Source organism: Ambystoma mexicanum, chromosome 11, assembly GCF_040938575.1.
Source record: "Ambystoma mexicanum isolate Mex_15411 chromosome 11, UKY_AmexF1_1, whole genome shotgun sequence".
Lineage (NCBI taxonomy): Eukaryota > Metazoa > Chordata > Amphibia > Caudata > Ambystomatidae > Ambystoma > Ambystoma mexicanum.
Window position 1 is genome coordinate 1,100,270,548 of NC_090934.1, and position 20,687 is coordinate 1,100,291,234.

The following is a 20,687-nucleotide window of genomic DNA, read 5'->3' on the forward strand; positions in this document are numbered from 1 at the left end:
AGAAATCTGAATACAATTTTTAAAGACAAAGGTCCAGAGGCACCATGTACAAGGATGGCGGGTTTGCAGAGCATTTTCCTAGTCGCAGCCAAGACCACAGAGTCGGGTGAAAGCTGGGACCTCAGGCACTTGTAGGCCGAAGGCGGAACTATGTATTTCTTCTCAAGCCTGTTCCGCTTGGGTGGAGAGGCGCTTGGATTCTTCATTAGAACCAATCCCTCATCCCAGATATAGTCTAGCAAAGGAACAGACTTTCTGGTTTTCCGTCTGGACTCACGTTGTTGGTAAAGGAATCCTTCCTTTTTAGTCTCCTCAGGCACGAGTTGGAAAAGTTCTGAGGCCCTGGATATTCATTGCGTGGAAGAAGCCAACCTCATATGGCAGAGAGGCCCTGTGTGGTGCTTCCGCGCCCACTGGTTCCCCACTGCTGGTTCCCCGCCAGCTGATACAAATACATGACATGCGAGCGGTAACATATTTGACGCTGATCTAAAGAGAGCACAGGATACATACCCAAATTGCACATACGCACTTTATGTTGATTTGGACAGAATCTGCTTATATAGACCACATTGTATTAAGGACTGTGCATAAACCAACATGTATAGTATCCCGGAGGAAACATTTACCCAACTACATTCATGAACTCCTAAATCCACATCGATTTTAAAACAATTTCTTGTACGACCACTTATGAATTGTCTATGCAACATTGTGTATTTTTTCTGTATTGTGGCTAATGACTGTCGAATAAAAGCCTTATGATGATAATCGGCCTCATCTGTGTCAGTCGCCATAGTCGCTGTATCTGTGTGTGCGGCAGGGTCTCCAGTTGGACTCAAATGCTGAGGTGGAGGTTGTGGCAGAGGTGTCGGTTGACGTCTTGGACCAGCAGGGTCCTTTGACTTGTGCTTGGCCGGGGAGGACTCCCGGCAGGCGGTCATGGGGGACTCCTAGACGGAATAGGGCCCGGTGTGGGCATCAGTCTCAGTGGAATTTTTGATACAAGCGTGTGTAGCGTGGTCAGAATGTCCAAAGACATCTCCCTCGGCTGAGGCGTGGAAGTAATGGGAGGTGGAAGCTGTGGACTGATGTGCCTCTTTTTGGCGAGTTGGAGGGCGTGGTTTACCTCGTGGGGATCCATCTACGTGGTCTGAATAATAGTCTCCGGGCAGATTGTCGTCACCCTCTTCAGAGCACGTATAAATCTGTACAGTTTTGCTGGGGCATCTCGTGGTTCCATACCCTTCTCCATATCCTTCTTAGGGTCAGTAGGAGCTGAAGCCTTTCCCCTCTCTGGAGACTTAAGGGGAGGAGCAGCTAGCGGAGCTTTCCCCATTCCAGGGGTCTTCATCGAAGCTGTGGCTGCTGCTTCACGCTGTGGTGGCAGGGACGACCGAGGGGCGTCCGTTGCTCCGAATGTGGACACCTGCTTCGTGGCCAGACCCCACTTTGATGAAGTAGTAATGGTTGTCGATGAGTCCGTCAATGGGGTGGTAGCAGGAGCCTTCGTCGACGTGGTCGTGACCGGTGATGACAAAGTTGTTTTGGACGGTTGAGCTGCCGATGCCGATCGCGACATAGAGGGTGGCAGCAAAGGGCCACCATTGGATCTCTCCTTCGTTGCCTTGTCCGCTGATGGTAAGCAGAGTTTTGAAGGAGTCATGGACTTTCTCTTAGAGGAAGCGCCCCTCACTGGTAGGCTTGTCGTAGAAGTAGTCTGTGACAGCGACCTTGTCCTTCCCAAGCTGGGGCCCGCAGCCGTGGCGAACCCAGTAGGATCAACGACCTGCAGCCTTGACTTCTTTTGAACCCCCGAGAGTGGGGCGTCCTCAAATGATCTCAACCTCTTTTCTGAGAGTTCACTCGTGGGACCTGGCGGTCCTGGGGACGCATGACCATGCCCGGAAGCAGAGTCGGAGGCCTTGCCCAATGTGAGCAATGCTGCCAGACTTCTGTAGCAATCCTTTTGTTTTTTCGAAAAATCCATGGCAGAACTCGCATCCGTCCTCATCATGGTCCGGATGCAGGCAACAGACATTTATGGTGCCGATTTTTGACGTACACATTCCTTAATACACATTTTGCGCAGAGTTTGAAAAGGCATCTCTTCTCTTCCATCATAGTGCAAGGTGTGAAGTAGGTCCAAGCCCAGGCCTACTCGAAAATCGATGAAAGATCTGAGATGTAGAGCGATCTTCGCCGACAATGGAACCCTGCTTCCGGTAATTGACCCCTGGTCGAACGATGAGACAAATATCAGTCAAAATTTGCTGAAAAACTCTAAACATGAAAAATAGCTTGGAGAACAAGAAGAAGACTGAACAGTGAAGCATGCACTACAAATCTGAAGATGGCCACCACGGAGGAGCTCAGGGAGAGGACCGTCATTGGATGGGAGCAGTATGAACCAGAGGACAGTGATTGGTTTAGAAGAGGACTACAAGCCTGACGATGGGGAATATTCATGAGCATGCAAATCCATGCCAGACCCCATGCTGGAGAAATATCATACTATAAAAATGTATACTTATATGAAAGTGTTTATACTGATTTGCTTACACGATAAATAGAAAAAGCGGTCTATTTACATCCACAAGTATTGTCGGTTTGATTGTTTCCTGGATAGCGTGATAGCATTTAGGTGGTTTCCAACAAGGCTAATCTATTTAAAAACTATATACTTTCACAAGCCTGGTTCCCAAATTCAGATCAATTGATTATTAATGCCGGTGGGGCCTGTTTGAGTTCTAATTACCCTATATGGTGGGCCCAAGTGCAAGATATGAAGAGTTACTGCGCCAGACAATCTTCGATTCATGACCATACTGCATAAAAGGAGAACAGGGAACCCCAGAAGGTGACCATCCATGTACCAAAAGTTTAGCGGTTGTTTTCCACAGAAATGTCTGACATCTATCCATATGTAGAAGCACATTGGGCACTTTATTTTGCACAAACAACTTTATCTAGGAGATTCCCTTTATGAAATCATGAGAGACTTGAGTTTCAACCAGACTGACTTTACACGATCGATCATTGCCAGATAAAGGAAATGGGGAATATGTGTTTTTAATGCCCAATGTCCATGGGAAAACAAATTAGCATATGTATTGAGATTTGATAAACAAGACAGTGTTTAAACATTACAGTATATTCATAAATGCCCTCTTTTTCTATAAATATTTCCCTACAGTCTACTTTCATTGAACGGTGGCCTGTCGGGGACTTGGCATGCGTTTAAGGAGGAGAAATAGGCAGTGGTGTCGGACTGTGAGGTAAGGAGGAGCTTTGGGGAGGAGAAGGGGTGTGTATGTGTTTGCATGTGTGTGTGAATGTCGAGAATGGGAGGGTGTTTCAGGGAAATGAGAGGGTGGGATGGGGGTACCCCCCGCCGAATACAAGACTGGCCTGGGGGGAGGAGGGAATGGGGGTAGCGGGGATGTCCCCATCATTAGTACAGGACAGGGAATGGGGCGCTAAAAGGATGATTCCCTGGAATGCCAAAACCAGGCCCAGGTAACCTGGCTTCAGTGAAAACAGCCTGCACGAAATCATCATAAAACAATATATTATGATATAAGGTTTTCAGTGGTAGCCAGGAATGAGCTCTTAATTCTGTTACTTCAGACAAGACTGAAGAGTATAGAAATAGATTACACACATTATACAAATTGATCGTACATCAGGTAAAATAGATACTTTCAATAATCTTCATTTAAGTCATTAGTTGTCTACAGCATGCTTGCATGCTCTTTGGGTGTGATAAATTAAAGTTACTCACTGTAGTGACTAAAGTACTCATAGTCCTTAGTCCCCTTTCCTCTATCCTTGTGGGTGTGCCCCAACATGGGGACTGTACCGGACCCATTGGCATCAGAAAATTGAGCCGCTCCTTTAAATTTAGTATAGCGCACCGGGAGCGCGGCCTTGGGTGAGGGAACGCCCTGCCAAGGCCCTGCACTCCGGCGCCTCACCTCAGTCCCCTTTGAACACATTGGATACTTAGATACCTCGCTACTCTTAGGACATATTAGCCCTTGGCATACTAGCGTGGGAAGGTGGGCGGGACATATGGAGGAAAGGGGATTAAAGACTAGGAGAACTGTAGTCACTACGGTGAGTACATTAAATTACTAATACATCCTGTCCCCTTTCCTCCATCCTTGCGGATGATTCCACTGAACAAGAACCTAGGGTGGAGCTGCGACAACCTGCCTCATATCTAGGATGAAGCGAAAGGTTTCTTCAGAACCACCTGCCCAAACTCTGCATCGCGCCTGGTGCTGGTGTCCAGGGAATAGTGCCTACAGAATGGCATCCTGCATTCTTCTGGTGCTAGAGACCAGGTTGCGGATGAGATCTTTGCAATGGGCACTCAAGCTCCAGGGGTCTCAGTCCTCCGGCAGGATGTAGGACCCCGTTCAGGTGCCGCCCTCGGTCACCCAGAACCTTCTGTGGTGGGCCGTCGAAGGCAATCTGATGAAGGGGGCTCCATTTTGGCTACCCTGTCCGGAGGTGACGATTGTGACAAATGCATCCCTCACGGGATGGGGAGCACATGCCAACTAGTTGAGAGTCAGCGGTCGTTGGTCTCTGTCGGAGTCCAGACTCCATATCAATCTGTTGGAGCTGAGGGCCGTCAGGCTTGCCCTGAAGGCTTTTCTGCCGACTGTGCGAGGAAAGAATGTCCTGATTCTGCCAGACAACACAGTGGCCATGCACTACCTCAACAAAAAGGGGGGGGGGGCAGGGTCACTTCCTCTGTGCAGGGAGGCGATGCAGCTCTGGTTCTGGGCAATCCAGCAGGAAATTTCGGTCTTGGCAGTTCATCTGGCCGGAGAAGAAAAAGAGACGGCGGATGCTCTGAGCAGGCAGAGCGCGATCTCTCACGAGTGGGAGTTGGCTCAGGAGATTCTCCTGGAGATCTTCGCCCTTAGGGGGATTGGGGGACCCCTCAGGTGGATCTCTTCGCCTCCAGTGTCAACCGGAAGTGCGAAAGGTTCTGCTTGCGGGAATTTCCTCCAAATGGAGCCTTATGAGATGCGTTCGTGGTGGAGTGGTCCTTCCCACTGCTGTACACATTTCCTCCAGTCCCCGTCATCCCGCAAGTGCTGCAGAGGTTACGGAGGTTCAGTTCCTGGATGACCCTCATTGCTCTGGCTTGGGCTCGGAGGACATGGTACCCAGACCTTCTCGACTTGTCCATCTGCCCTCCACGTCGTCTTCCCTACCAAGACGACCTGCTCTCACGGGAGGGGGGTCAGGCTCTCCACCCAGAGGTCAGATCCCTCAACCTTCACTCTTGGCTTCTGAAAGGTTTATAAGGATTGGGACCTCCCTGAAGACGTGATGGAGATGTTGCTTTCGGCCAGACGGCCGGCAACAAAGTCCGTGTACCGTTGCCGCTGGAGAAAGTTCTGCGACTGGTGCATGTTTAAGAATGTGGATCCTTTTTCATGTGAGATTCCTGTGGTTCTGTCTTTTTTGTTTTCTTTGGCCCACAAGGGCCTGCAAGTGGGTACCGTTAAAGGTTTCCTGGCGGCGCTGTCCATATTTAAGCGCTCATCTGAAGAGTGTTTTTATTTTAAAATTCCTTTAATTTCTCAGTTTCTGAAAGGGCTCACTAATGTGTTCCATCCGTTACCTTTCCAGGTGCCCGGTTGGGATTTGAACCTTGTTCTCAAGTTTCTAATGGGTGCTTTGAGCCTTTGCATTCCTGCCCTTTGAGACTGTTAACTCTTAAAATTGTATTTTTAGTTGCGGTCACTTCCGCTCGCAGAGTGAGTGAGTGAGTTACAGGCACTTCCAGTTAAGCCACCCTTCACTGTGTTTCACAAGGATGGGGTTCTCCTTAGAGTTCGTCCTTCCTTTCTTCCGAAGGTGGTGTCGGAATTTCATTTAAGCCAGAAGGTTATTCTTCCGGCTTTTTATCCTCCTCCGCATCCTGGTAAGGAAGAGGAGAGGTTCCATAGGCTGGATCCTAGGAAGCTTTAAGGTTTTATATTTCACGCATGCCCCGGGTCAGAGTGGACAATCAACTCTTTATTGGTTACGCTGGAAGGTGTTTGGGACAAGCTGTTACTAAGCAGACTTTGTCTCGATGGATTATCCTGGCAATTTCTGAATGTTACCGCTTGGCGGGTAAGGAGCCTCCGATAGGCTTGCGGGCCCATTCTATCAGGGGTATGGCTGCCTCTACTGCCCTACAGAGGGGTGTTCCTATTCGTAACATCTGTGATGCAGCCACCTGGGCTTCGGTCCATACTTTTGTACGTCACTACTCCCTCGATTGTATCCGTGGGCAGGATCTGGCCTTTGGCAAGGCAGTCCTTTACTCTGCATTTTGATTGGGCATTCTAAATTTCTATCTTATAAATTCTTTTTCCCACCTCATTACGTTGGTACTGTTTTGGGAGTCTGTCATAGATATGGAATACGTCGGAGGACCCAATCCCCTCGAAGAACAAGTTACTCTATTACCTGGTAACGTTCTTTCGATGGGATGGTCCGATGACGTATTCCATATCGCTCCCTCCCTGCCTTCCCCGCTACAGAATTTCTTATGCGATTGCCACGTACGTATCCGCAAGGCTTTCTGTGGTCAGACTGGCAGAAGACTGGTGCCACACGTTCTGGGGAAAAACTACAACTGAGGCTACGGGCGTCATGCGTCCTACTTATAATATACTCGAGGGTAATTCCCTACTCTGTCAAGGACTGGGATATCTGATGGCCCTCAGCTCCAACAGATTGATATGGAGTCTGGACTCCGACAGAGACCAACGACCGCTGACTGTCAGCTCGTTGGCATGAGCTCCCCATCCCGTGAGGGATGCGTCCGTCACGATCGTCACCTCCGGCCAGGACAGCCAAAATGGGGCACCCTTCATCAGATTGCCCTCGACGGCCCACCACAGAAGGTCCCGGGCTACCGAGGGCGGCACCTGAACAGGGTCCGACAGCCTGCCGGAGGACTGAGACCACTGGAGCTTGAGTGCCCACTGCAAAGATCTCATCCGCAGACGAGCCTCTGGCACCAGAAGAATGCAGGATGCCATGAGGCCGAGCAGTCTCAAGAACTCGGACGCTGGGAGAGTCTGGGCAAACTGAAACTTGTGCACCATCTGCTGAATGTGAAGAGCCCTCACCTGAGGAGGAAAACACTGCCCCAGGGACGTGTCGAACACTGCTCCGATGTACTGGAGCCGCTGCGTTGGTGTCAAATGAGACTTCTTTAAATTGAGGGAGAAGCCCAGCCTGTGAAGGGAGTGGCAGGTGACGGACAGATGATCCAGGACTTGCTCGGGAGAGCTCCCCCTGATCAACCAATCGTCCAGGTAGGGGTAGACGTGAATCCCCCCTTTCCTGAAATGCGCTGCCACCACCACCATGAGCTGGGTGAAAACCCTTGGGGCAGAGGTCAATCCGAACCGCAGGACAAAAACTGAAAGTGCAAGTCGCCAACCGCGAACCTCAAGTACTTCTTGTGCTTGGGATGGATCGGCACATGGAAGTAAGCATCCTTGAGGTCGAGAGACACCAACCAGTCCTGAAGTTGAAGGGCCTGGAGGACTTGAGAAAGAGTCACCATCTTGAACGTGTCCTTCCTGAGGAGTTTGTTCAAACCGCGCAAGTCCATGATGGGTCTCAATCCCCCCGTCTTTCTTTGAAATAAAAAAATAAGGGGAATACCATCCGTTGTTCCTCTCCGCTACAGGCACCAGTTCTATGGCGCCTTTCTCCAGCAGGGCTTGAATTTCCTGCGCAAAGAGCGGATCCGGACTCTTCAAAGAGAGGTTCCCTGGTGGATTGTTGTGAGGCCTCTGCCGAAAAGGAAGACAGTAGCCGTGGGTTATGATCTCCAGAACCCACACATCCGAAGTAATGGCTTGCCACTCTACAAGATGCTGCGCCAGCCTTCCCTCAATCGGCGAACCATGGGACCTGGCCTCATGACTGAGTGGTAGCGGCTGCGACGTTCCCTGAGGGCAAAGAGGCAACTGCCCGAGCGGCCTTGGCACCTCGAGTACCTTTGTTTCCACCTCTGGCACTCTTACGATGGCCTCTGACTGCTAGCTCCTCTTGCTTTACTGAAGGATGAGTAATAGCGAAAGGAACCTCCCCTCCATTGCTGTCCCCTAGGACGAAAAGGCGGAGGTTGGTGAACTGCAGCGCCCAACGACTTTGCTGCAGCTTTGGAGGTCTGCAACCTCTCAAGGCTCTCGTCAGCCTTGCTGCCAAAAAGGTGTTCACCGTCAAAGGGCATGTTGAGGAGCCGGGACTGCACATCAGGAGCGAACCCAGACTTCCTCAACCACGCAAACCTCCGCCAAGTCCAAACCCGACTGAACGGCCTCACACATGGCATCCTTGCCATCCTGAACCGTAGCAAGGAAACCATCCCGTTCGTCCCCTTCGGGAATATGATCAGCCGCTAATGCAACACAGTTCCACAGAGTGTGTGAGAAACGAGACAAGGCACATATGGAGTTGGCCGTCTGAAGCGCCATACCCCCAGAAGAAAACACTTTCTTCGCCCAGCCGTCAAAACGTCTGTCGTCCCTATCCGGAGGGATGGAAGGATACGACGCCTGCTTTGCCGGGGCCGTAGTCGCCTGCACCACAAAACTCTCCGGGGTGGGGTGCCTAGGCAAGTAGCAGGGGTCGCTACTGGCTGGACGGTATTTCCGCGACAAAGACTTGCCCACTGCCGGGAGACTCTCCGGAGCAGTCCAAGCCGCCGCCACCCTTCTCTGCAAAGCCATATGAAAAGGCAAAACCGGGTCAGTGGGTGGACCGAGATCAAGGATGTCCGTTAGATCATCCTGAACGAACTCCCCTGGAGGGAGCTGACCAGCCCAAGTACTCGGTAACCCCAGACATAAGGCACCAATATGACGAATCGGCATGTGTGCCAGGCTCCGGCCGACAAAACTCCACCTCCGGAGAGGTGTCCAGTCCACTGGCATCATGCAGTGACTGCTTCAGGTCATCAAACTGACTATGGCCCGAGATAAGGTCACCCGGAACCGTAACCGGAACCAGGCCGCCATCAGAGCCTTCATCACCCTCTGAAATGTACTCCAGGTGGGGAGAGGAAGACCTCTGCGGACCAAAGCAGTGCCGGACCTTAGCCATACCCTTTTTAGGGGCAAACCCCGTGCCACAGGGCCCCTCCAACACCACCGCCTCGAAAGGCGTCGAGGGCGCCGAGCGAGTCGGCGTCGACAGAAAAGGCGTCGAGGGCGCCGAGTGAGTCGGCCCCGGCGTCGACAGAAAAGGCGTCGACGTCGAGCAAATCGGCGTTGATGGCAGCTGCAACGCCTCCATCATCTGCAGCGTCGACACAGTCCTCGAAGCCGGAGCTCCGAGCGTGTCTCTCGACAACCTGGGCGCCGACGACCCCCTCGAAGACGGAACCTCGAGAGAAATCGTCGACGACCTCGGCGCCACAGGCGTCGACGTCTTCTTCAAAGACAGCACAGGATCATGCGGTCTCGAGCGCGTCGAGGACCGGGACCTGGAACGGGCATGGCGAGAACGGCTACCCTTGTCCGAGCGGGACCTCTCCCGCGAGCTGTGCCGACCACCCGAGCCCGAAGGCGTACGGCGGTGTCTCTCGACCGGTGCCGAACGACCCCACTCGGAGGCGCAGACTGACCGGTGCCCTGCGATTCCAGAATCGCTAGCATCTGCTTCCCGAAGGAAGCCCATTCCTCCGGTGTCGCTTGCATGGAGGGATAAGCGACCCGCCGACGGGCGGAGTCCTCGGAAGAGGACGGGGAAGGCAACCTATGCCAGCGCTTCCTGGAATGCCTAGAAGAGGCGGAGGAGTGGCGAGACCGACTCCTGAAAGGAGACCCACCGGACTTCCGACGACAATGCGGCGAGTCACCCCTCGAGTCATCGGTCGAAAGCCCCGCAGACCTCGACTTCCGGGGCTTAGACACCCGACCTACCGACAGTTTCTTCTTGCGTTCTCGCAAGGCCTTCGCAGTAAGCGACTGGCAGTCGACACAGTCGTCCGTATCGTGGGCCTCCCCGAGGCACCAGAGGCAGGCGTCGTGCGAGTCCGTGACCGACATCTTGGACCCACAGTCCCCGCAGTTCTTGAAGCCCGGACGCGGGGTCGAAGATGAGAAAGACATCGCCACGAACAGGTCTTCACACCAACCGAACAGGTTCAACGAACCGAGAAAGAAAACAGCAACTCCAACGAGTCGAGGTGTACCGAGATTCACGAAGCGAACACGTTCGCAGAAAAAACGGAACTGAGGCTATGGGCATTGTGCGTCCTACTTATCACACCGGGTGACGTCGGCCGTCGGAGGAGGTCCTCGGGGACGGCGCATCGACGTCATCGACGCAGGACGCAGACGCCAAAGATTTTCCGAAGCAGCACAGCTGTGGACATTACCTGTCATAGATATGGAATACGTCGGAGGACCCAATCCCCTCGAAAGAACGTTACCATGGGTAAGTAACTTGTTCTTCAAATGGATTGTCTCCTCCCACGTATTCCTGATCTTTGATAAGACTCCCAAAGCAGTAAAGTATAAAGGAGGAGGGAGTAACATTTTTATCCTTTAAGTATGCACGGAGTGCAATAATGGCCTTCCAAATTTAGCTTCCTGGCTAGTGGAGGAATCCAAGCTATAGAATCAAGTAAAGGTGTTTGCATACGACCATGTGGCTGCGGCACAAATGTCTTTTACCGGACCACCCCTTTGAAGAGCTGACGAAGCTGCGATACACCTGGTAGAATGAGGCCTCAGATGTTCTGGAGGATCCCTACCTGCCAATTTGTGACATTCTATAATAGTTAGAATAATCCACATTGAAATTGTCTGTCTGGTGATGGCTAGACCTAGCTTGTGACCTGTGTATCCCACAAATAATTGGCCTGTTTGTTTGAACTTTGCCAGTCTGCTAATATAGAAGCTCAATGCAGGCTTTGGGTCAAGTCCCTGCAGCCTTTCTTCCACGTTCCCCAGAGGAGGAGGAGGGAAAAATGAAGGCAAGGTTATCTTTGGAGTAGTATGAAATTCCGACACAACCTTTGGGAGGAAATTTGGCTTCACCTGTAGAACAACATTATCTTTATGAAAGACAGTGTGAGGGGGTTTGCAGGATAAAGATTGTAACTCGCTCACCCGGCGTGCAGAAGTGATTGCCACTAGAAAAACAGTTTTGAAGGTAAGGAATCTCAGTGGGCACAAATGAAGGGGTTTGAAATGAGTACCCATTAGACATTTTAAGACCAAATTTTGGTCCCACATGGGGACTTGAAAAGGAGTTGAGGTGGGGTAAACAGTGGTCAAACCTTTCGAAAATTGAATAACCAAGGGTATTTTGAAGTATGAGGGGTCCTCAACAGTGCGTTTAAAAATGGACTGTGCTGCTAGGTAACCCTTAACTGTGCCGAACTGGAGTCTTACATTTGCTAGGTGTAAAAGGAAAGAGAACACTGTCTGTGTATTGCATGAAAAAGGGTCAACATTTTTATCTCTACACCAGCTGCAGAACTTGTTCCAACGGCAGCAATATAGTAATTTGGCTGCTGGCCTTCTGGCAGAAAGCAACACCTCCATTACGTCATCCGGGAGGTCCCAATCTTTGTACATCACCCTTTCAGAAACTATGCGTGAAAACTGAGAGTCCTGATATTTGGATGGAGAACCTGACCCTCCTCTCGAGAGAGACGATCCTCTCTTTGTGGAAGACGAATCGGAGGACAGATGGACATGTGTAGAAGGTCTGGGTACCACGTTCTCCTGGCCCAATCCGGTGCAATTAGGATCATGGTGTTCCTGAACCTTCTCAACCTCCTTATTACATGAGGAATGACGGGGAGTGGAGGAATGCATAGAGGAATGGATATTCCCAGTCCACCACAAACGCATCCCCAGAGTTCCTTTTGGGGGAAATTCCCTGGAGCAGTACAGTTCGCACTTCCTGTTGGCACTCGTTGCGAACAGATCCACTTGAGGGGTTCCCCGAAGGGTGAAGATCTCTTGAAGGACTTCCTGAGCTAGTTCCCACTAGTGGGATACTGCGCTCTGCCTGCTCACAGCGTCCACCGCTGTGTTCATCTCTCCGGCTAGGTGGACTGCCGACAGAGATTCCTTCTTGTATTGGCCAAAAGCAGAGCTGCATTGCCTCTCTGCACAGTGGTAGGGACCCTACACTCCCTCTTTCGTTGAGGTAGTACATGGCCACTGTGTTGTCTGTCATTATCAGGACATTCTTTCCCTGTACAGAGGGCAAAAAGGCCTTCAGCGTTAGTCTTATTGCCCTCAGCTCTCAAAGGTTGATGTGTAGTTTGGACTCCGATGGAGAACAACGACCGCTGATGGTCAAATCATTGTATGGGCTCCCCACCAGTGAGTGAGGCGTCCGTCACTACCGTCATCTCCGGTCATGGTTGCCAAAAGGATTCTCCCTTCAAGAATCCCACCATTGAAGGTCCAGAGCAACTTTGTTCTGTATTTGAAGGAGATCTGACACCTTTCCCCAGAATTATGACCACTGGGCCCTGAGAGCCCACTGGAGAGATTTAATTCTCAGGCGGGCCTGAGGCACCAAAAAGATGCCGGATGTCATCAGGCTGAGCAACTTCAGAAAGTCGAAGGCTGGAAGATATTGGGCATTTTGGAACTTTGTCATCATCTGTAAAATGTCTTGATCCCTCATCGCTGGTGGCAAGGCTTTTCCCAGGGATGTGTTCAGGATGTCTCCAATAAAATGTAGCTTTTGAGATGGTATCATATGGGACTTCTTGAAGTTGTGGGAGAAGCCCAGCCTGTGGAGGGAGTGGCAAACAAAATCTAGATGACTCCGAGCTTGTTGCAGGGAACTCGCTCTGATCAACCATTCGTCCAGGTAGGGGTAGATGTGAATCCCCCCTCTCCTTAGACTCGCTGCCACAACCGCTATTAGCTTGATGAAGTCCCTCGCGGCGGCGGTTAACCCAAATGGCAGAACCCGAAACTGATATTGCAAGCTGCCAATGGCGAACCTCAGGTACTTTCTGTGCTTCGGCGGTACTGGCACATGAAAGTAAGCATCCAAAAGGTCCAGAGATACCAACCAATCCTAGAGTTGGAGGGCCTGAAGGATCTGAGAAAGTGTAACCATCTTGAACTTGTCTTTTCTTAGGAACTTGTTCAATTCTCACAAGTCCAAGATGGGTCTCATTCCTCCGTCCTTTTCTGGAATTAGAAAATATGCGGAGTACCAACCCTTGTTTCTGTCCAGGTACCAGTTCCATAGCAGCTTTCTCTAGCAGGTCCAAAATCTCCTGCATAAGGAGCTGGAAACATCAAAGAGTTGCTCCCCGGTGGATAACTCTGAGGTGTATGTAGGAAAGGCAGGCAGTAACCTTGGGCAACTGTTTTCAATGCCCAAGCATCTGAAGTAATAGCCTGCCATTCTGTCAGATGTTGAGTTAACCTGCCTCCTGCTGATGTCTTGTGATGTAAGACCTCAGAAGGGTTTTGGGGCAGCTGAAGCAGATGCTGAGGGTAATGCAGCACCTGCAGATGCGGACTTAGTACTTTTGCCCCGTTCACCACGGGTGAATCGTCTCTGGCCCCTTTGAGCAGTAGTGAAAGGACTTACCCCCTCCAGGGCATACCTGTGGGGCGGTTTGGAGTTTGTCTAATTGCAGCTCCAAGGTATTTGCCCGCCGATCTGGAAGTTTGCAACTTCTCCAAACAATCATCAGCTTTTTTACCAAATAGCTGAGTGCCGTCAAAGGGCATATTCAGAAGTCTGGATTGCACATCGGGAGCAAATCCAGATTTCCGCAACCACGCAAATTGTGGTACTAGCCGCCATGGCTCTGCTGATGCTGTAAACAGAGTCAAGACCTGTTTGGAGGGATTCACACATCGCATCCTTCCCGTCCTTGATAATATTCAAGAAACTGTCTCGTTCCTCCCCTTCTGGGAGACAGTCAGCTGCCATTGAAGCAACTCCCAAAGGGTGTGGCTTAATCTTGCCAGCACGCATGTGGCATTTGAAGACTTTAGCGACATGCTGCATGCCGAGAAAACTTTCTTGGTCATGGCTTCAACCTTTTTATTGTCACGATCCTGCGGGATTGTGGGATATGCAGTTTGTCTTCCTGACAAAGTTGCAGCTTGAACAACCAAGCTTTCAGGAGTTGGATGTTTAGATAAGTATGAAGGGTCTGCAGATGAAACTCTATATTTTGCTGACAGTTTCTTACTGACTGCAGGAATAACCTCCAGCGTTTCCCAATTGCTGGACACTTTTTTCTGTAAAGCCTTGTGAAAGGGTACGATAGGATCTTCTTGTGGTCCTCTATGAAGTATGTCGTGTGGTCATCTTGTTCATATACGGGTGCAGGCCTAGACCACCACATGTATTCCATGACCCTGTTCATAAGTGACCTATTACTCTCAGCAGGTTTCCCTGGTTCAGGCTTGCTAAAATCTATCTCTGGGGAGGTATCTATTCCGCTTGCTTCCTGCAAGAAATCCTGCAGATCTTTCCATCTTTCCATCTGACCTCTTCTGGAATTAGTTCTTCTGGAATGTGAGGTCTAGTACATTCTAGACCAAAGAGTCTTTCTGCATTTGAATCCTCTCCCTCCTCATAAATTGAGGATAAAACTCTGAAATAATCAGAGCGTGGTAGAGGTGTGTAGCTCTTTTCCAATGAGGAAGGAGCAATAGCAGTCAATACAGGAGGAGTTAAACTTGTCACTGATGATGTAGACGTCACTGACCTCGATTGATTTGTGATTGGCCTTAAGGACGTCAATAGAATCTACAACGGCTATGACATTTTCGACTAAGTTGTCGAAAGGATTGAAGTGATCGGTGTTGACAGGGTCGACGTTCGAGGCATCCAAGATCTTTCTTTCATCAGAGGGGTCGATGACGCAGTTTTTGGTGTCGACGTGTGAGTCGACAGTGTCGACACCATGTGAGTCAAAGAGGCTTTGACTTGATTCGAGGGTTTGTCACGCCCTCGAGGGGAATATCTTTCTGAGGTTGATGACTCACGGCTTTTATCTCTACCAGGTTTTTCTCCTGGGGTATCGCCTCTAGGTGTCTCTGAGGGAGGCAGGGCCGCATTCTCGAACACCATCATTTTTTAACGCAATTCCTCCCACTGAGCCGGGGAGCTGTTTTTGGTAGGGCATGTTACTCTCTCCGGTGAACTGGAGGATGTCAAGGGTGATCTGTGACGCCTTGTTTTACTGTGCTTCGAAACGGATGAGTGTTGCGATCCGCTCCGAGATCTAGATTGGGAGCATTTTTTTCATCGAGGAGACGGCGGTCTCGACTCATCTGAGGTAAATATGGTATGGGTAATTGATTTTTTTAGGCCTACCTCTCTCCAGCTTCCCTCTGTGCTCCCTTAAGGCTTTCGCCATCATTGATGGGCTCTCTTTGCACTCCGAACAGTGATGCTCTGCCCGAGGCACCACAGGCAGACCGTGTGGGTGTCTGTCAAGGATATCTTTGCCCCACAATCTCAGCACTTTTTGAAGCCGGATCGGGGCATAGATGGAACCGACAAAGAGGCCATCTCGTACCGAGTAATCAAAGGTTTTCTTGACAAAAACTCGAAGAATTCGTTCTCTTCACAGAACCGAGCATCACGTTGCTGAAGCTCATCAAGCGCGGAAAAACGGATCTGAGCAACAGATGCTGCAAGCAACTATTTATACTAATGACGACATCGAGACGGAGGCCTTCGAGGGACATCGACTCAACAGTCATCGACACGCAGCGCCCTCTACAGAAAAAGAAATTCCGAAGCAGCAAGCTGGAAATATCAAAGATAAGGAATACGTGGGAGGACACAATCCATTCGAAAGATGTTTTAGCAGCGCTTGTCCCACCTGTGAATATGCTTTAGAATGTGTGTCAATGCAGTAGTGCTAAGTAAAATTATGTGTAGAGCTCTGTGTAGCTGCTTTGCAAATGGCGTTTGCAATAAAGGCCAAAGTAGCTCCTGTACCCGTGGTAGAGTGAGCTCCTGGTGTAAAAGGCAGAGTTTTGTTTGATAGAGAGTAGCAGAGATGTATGCATTTCACTATCCATCTGCGATTGCGTTTTTTGAAACGTGATAACCTTCCCTGCCAGGTGCTATGGAGACAAACAGTTGGTCTGTTTTTCGTAGCTGTAATGTTTTGTTTACATAGTAAAGAACCGCCCTTCTTACATCTAGTGTATGGAGGTTTTTCTCAGTTGTGCTTGAAGGGTTTTGAAAGAAAGCGGGTAGTTCAATGGACTGGTTGACATGGAACTTGGATATAAACTTAAGTGAAAACCTAGAGTGTGTGTGTTAGGGAGAATTCTCAAATGGCTGATTTCCCTTACCTAATGAGTCCCTCAGCAGCTTTGCTGGATTTATTTTTTTTACCTGGTAAGAGTGTGAGCCTTTTTCCACTCCATGGCCTCATATTTTCATGTGTGTTGCACAGCACCTTCAGTGCAGTGACACAGGGTTGTCTTTGAGACTTCCCCTCGACTCCATTTTCTGGGGCTGACTACTGTCCCCCAGAAAAGGGTAAAGTCACCATTAACTTTACTTTGTCTCTTTAAACCACAGACCCAGTACACCCCATCTTACATGGAGTATTGGAAAGGGTTAACTCTTATCCCTTTTTGTCTGTACCGCTTGGATCATTTTTTCGCTCCCTTTACATTAAGACTTGGCTGGTGGCAGTGGTATCTACCCTAACATTTCTACCACGATTATTTTAGATAAACGTGGTGATGTCTTAGGCTATTAGCCTTGAACATAAACCCACTTGACCAAATGCATTTTATTTTGGCTCTGGTTGGGTTTAGTCGCCATTTCTTTTTGTTAAAGTCTTTCTCGTGTTTTTCTCTGTGCGCCAAACCGGGGATGATTCCTTAGTTTGCTCTCTTTTCGCAGGCTTCAGCCCAGAAGCCCTCCTTAAGGCACCTGAAAGTCTAGGTAGGCAGGATGTGAGGGAGGGGTCTTCGGACCCCTGCCATGGGTTCCATTGGTAACCCAAGTCGCACTCCTATTTGATTGGCTGAGGGGACTGTCCTTGCTGGGACAGCCACCCTGCTGTGTGATTGACAGCCAGGCTGTATGAATGGGGGAAAACTGCATAAAAAGCAGGTCTCTGGGACTGGAAAGGCAGAGTCGCCACTGGAATGAAAGAACCAACGAGGAACTGGCTGAAGAGGACCCCTACAATGACTGAACCGCCCGGTGAAGCCCTGCTGCAGGTCCGAATCTCCAGAATCCGACGACAGAGAAGATCCTCCAGGAAACTTCTTCCCTTGAGCTGGTGGGACCAACCAGTTTGCCCAAACTGCAAGCCAGGACCCCTCCTCTGGTCGAATTTGCTGTACAGAGCTACAGTGGGTTGGATAGCCAGGAAGGTCGGACTCTGCTTGGGTTTTAAGGAGCGCACCTTTTATTTGTTACTTTGCTCTGCTGCTGGTTTCTTCCCTGGGTAGTGCAGGACCTTCCAGTCTTCCTACTTCTTGTCAGTCCGACAGTCGCTTGAGGAACCGTGAGCCTGCAGGAACTACCAGGAAGGTCCGCCTCAGCTACAGCTCCCTCTCCATTTTAAGGTACTGTGCAAATCCGGTTGTCCATCTCGTTCAACCACAGTGAAAGTGTTTGAAATCTTTCTCCAATCCCGAGGGCTTGTCTTTCTCTTCTCTTTGAACGAACTTTTGTATCAACCAACCCCGTCGGAAACCGTGGCACAAACTTTACTGCAAACTACCTTGAACTGTGTGATCTTGAGCAAAAGACTTTTGACCCATTGACTTTGGCCCTAAGCCCTTTCTATCTGATCTCCTCACTGAAGTACCTCTTGTTCAATTGCCTCGAGTACTTACCTGTTGGTTTGATCTAATTTCTAATAACTTGTCTTTCCCTCCCTTTTCAATTGCTAGAGTGCCATTTTGCTCCCACTTCATTTTGTGAGCCTAACTTGTCTGGAATTTAAGGGAAGTGGTGTGGTGTATTAAGGGTGTGATTTGTGACTGGCTTATAATAGTGTAATGTTATACAACTGAAGAGTGAAATAAATATATATGTTTTTACTTGAAAACCTTGAGTCAGTGTTTGCCTGAATCATAGTAATTGCTGTCCTTTGTGTAACTATATTGTACTGCTCACTTACTCTTGAGATAAGTCTGGCTGCTCCGCTACTGCTACCACTTTAACAGTGTAGTACAGGCTTGTACCAAAGGTACATTTGTACTGTCACTTGTAGTCTTAATTGTGTGTGGTGTTGCCAAAGGGTACTGCATATAATTCTGCCTAACAGTGTTCTTAGTACCAATTTGTCTTTGTGGACAACAAAGAAAGGGTTTTACACAATGCCTTTTTACTCCTTCCGTGAATGCCTTATTGACTGAGACGTTCCACCAGGACACCTTGCTTTGAGAGTGGTGTATGCGGATAGAGCCGCTAGATGAACCTTGATGGAGTTGAAAACTAGATCAGAGTCTAGTAAGTGGAGCATGCAATGAAGAATGTGTGATGGAGTACATTAGATAGGGTTTACATTTTTTGACTGGCAACAAATTACAAATCTTTTCTATTTGTTAAAGTAACTGTGTCTGGTGTTTGGTTTACGTGCCTCTTCGAGGATTTCTATACACCTTTGATGTACTTTTAAATGTCCAAACTCTATGACTTCAGGAACCAAGCCGCCAAGTTCATAGATTGAGGGTGTGAGTGTAACGTTGTCCCACCGCGTTGGGTGAGCATGTTGAAGGGGCACAGGAGTTTAATTGGATTGCACATCGCCAGTTTGCTCAGATACAGAAATCAAGGTTGTCTCGTCCACATAGGAACAACCAGGATTAGAGTTACCTGTTCCTGGTGCATCTTGTTCACTATCCTGCTCAGCAGCATCACTGGGGGAAAAGCGTAAGCAAATTTCCCCGACTAGCTCATCCACAGGGCGTTCACTTGGATCCGGGTTGGGGAAACCTGGATGTGAAGTCTGGGCATTGTGTGTATAGGCTTGTGGGGAGCAGGTCTAACAGAAAATAGCCCCAGAGGGAAAAGATATCGTCTGAAATGTTTCTGCTGAGCTGACACTTGTTCTCTTACGGTAGAGGATCTCTGCTCAGAGTCTGCCAGAGAATTGAGTTCCCCTGCAAGGTGTTGAGATGCTAGGAACATGTTCCGCTTGAGTGCCCACTTTCCAATTTTTTGGGCTAGCCTGGACAGACTTGGAGAGTGTGTGCCTCCCTGCTTGTTTATGTAAAACATTGAAGTGGTGCGGTCTGTGAGGACTTGTACTATTTGACCTGTTAGATGCACATGAAGGGTTTGCAGGGCTTTGAGCACTGCTAGCAGCTCCCAAAGGTTTATGTGATTCTGGTCTGCGATCTCTGTCCAAATGCCATGCGATGTGTGGTGAAGATAATGGGCTCCCCCATCCGGAGAGTGATGCATCTGTTCTAACAATCGCTTGCACTGTAGGGTTGTGAAAGGGTTTTCACTTTAACAGATTTTCCATTGTCCACCAGCCTAGCGCTTGAACTAGGGTTAGCAAAACAACCACTAGATCGACCCACTGACCGCTTGCCTGAGACCACTGTTTCGCGAACCACGCTTGCAATGGGCGCATATGCAACCACGCGTGCAGAGCCAGGTAAATGCATGAAGCCATCATCCCGAACAAGCGCATCGCTTTGGGCATGGCTATTTGGCGACGAGCTAGATACAGAGGTGTTTGCAGCAGTATGTTTTGCACTCTTTTGTTTGACAGGAAGTCTAGTCCCTCTTCTGTCTTTATGATAGCTCCTAAGAACTGTTTTGTTTGGAACGAGACTTGATTTCTTCTCATTGATTGAGACTCCCAATTGGAACAGAAGATTGATTATCCTTTGGGTATTTTGCTTGCACATTTGAGGGTATTCCCCTGTTATCAGCCAGTCGTCCAGATAAGGGTACACTGGGATTGATTCGCTGCGTAGGTGCGCTGCCACTACTGCTAGTACCTCGGTCAATACCCTTGGAGCAGAGGCTATGCCTAAGGGTAGCACCTTGAATTGGTAGTTTTGATTTGCTATTTTGAAGCACAGGAATCTTCTGTGCACTGGGAACGTTGAAATATGAAAGTATGCATCTTTCATGTCCAAGGTTGCCATGTAGTCCCCCTGTTTTAACAGTGGGATTACTTCCTGTAGCGTTGTCATGTGGAATTTTTGTGGCTTCACATAGGTGTTCGCAGGGCGCAGGTCTAGGTCAGGGTGCATTGTTAGGTCTTTCTTTGGCACAAGGAAGTACATTGAACACCCTTGTTTACCTGGTTTGCCGGGACGATTTCTATGCCGTCGTTCAGTAGCAGCGCCTTGACCTCTTATAGCAGGATGCGTTGTTCTTTCTGTGCAGTTTGTCTTTGTCTTGGAGGGTGGTTGGCTGGTGTTCGTATTAGCTCTATGCAATCACCTCCCGCCACGGTGGAAAGTACCCAGTTGTCCAATGTCATCCCCTCTCATGCGTGGGGAAAGTGAGAAATAAGACTTCCTACTGGGGAGGCATGGGAGGGGACCTGTAGCGAGTGGTCATTGCTTCGGAGGGTTGAAGCCCCTTCTTGAGGAGGATCTGCCTTTAATTCTGGACCTTCTGTGGCCACCTTGAAAGTTCTGTTGGGGGGACTGCACCTGCAAGGAAGCCCAGGACGAACT

At 49.5% G+C, this 20,687-nt stretch overlaps 1 protein-coding gene across 10 annotated transcripts in view; it reads right to left on the reverse strand.

Moving 5' to 3' along the window:
* HERC1 (HECT and RLD domain containing E3 ubiquitin protein ligase family member 1) overlaps window positions 1-20,687 on the reverse strand; it is a 3,379,312-nt gene that overhangs the window by 209,292 nt on the left and 3,149,333 nt on the right. The gene's annotated exons all lie outside the window — the stretch shown is intronic.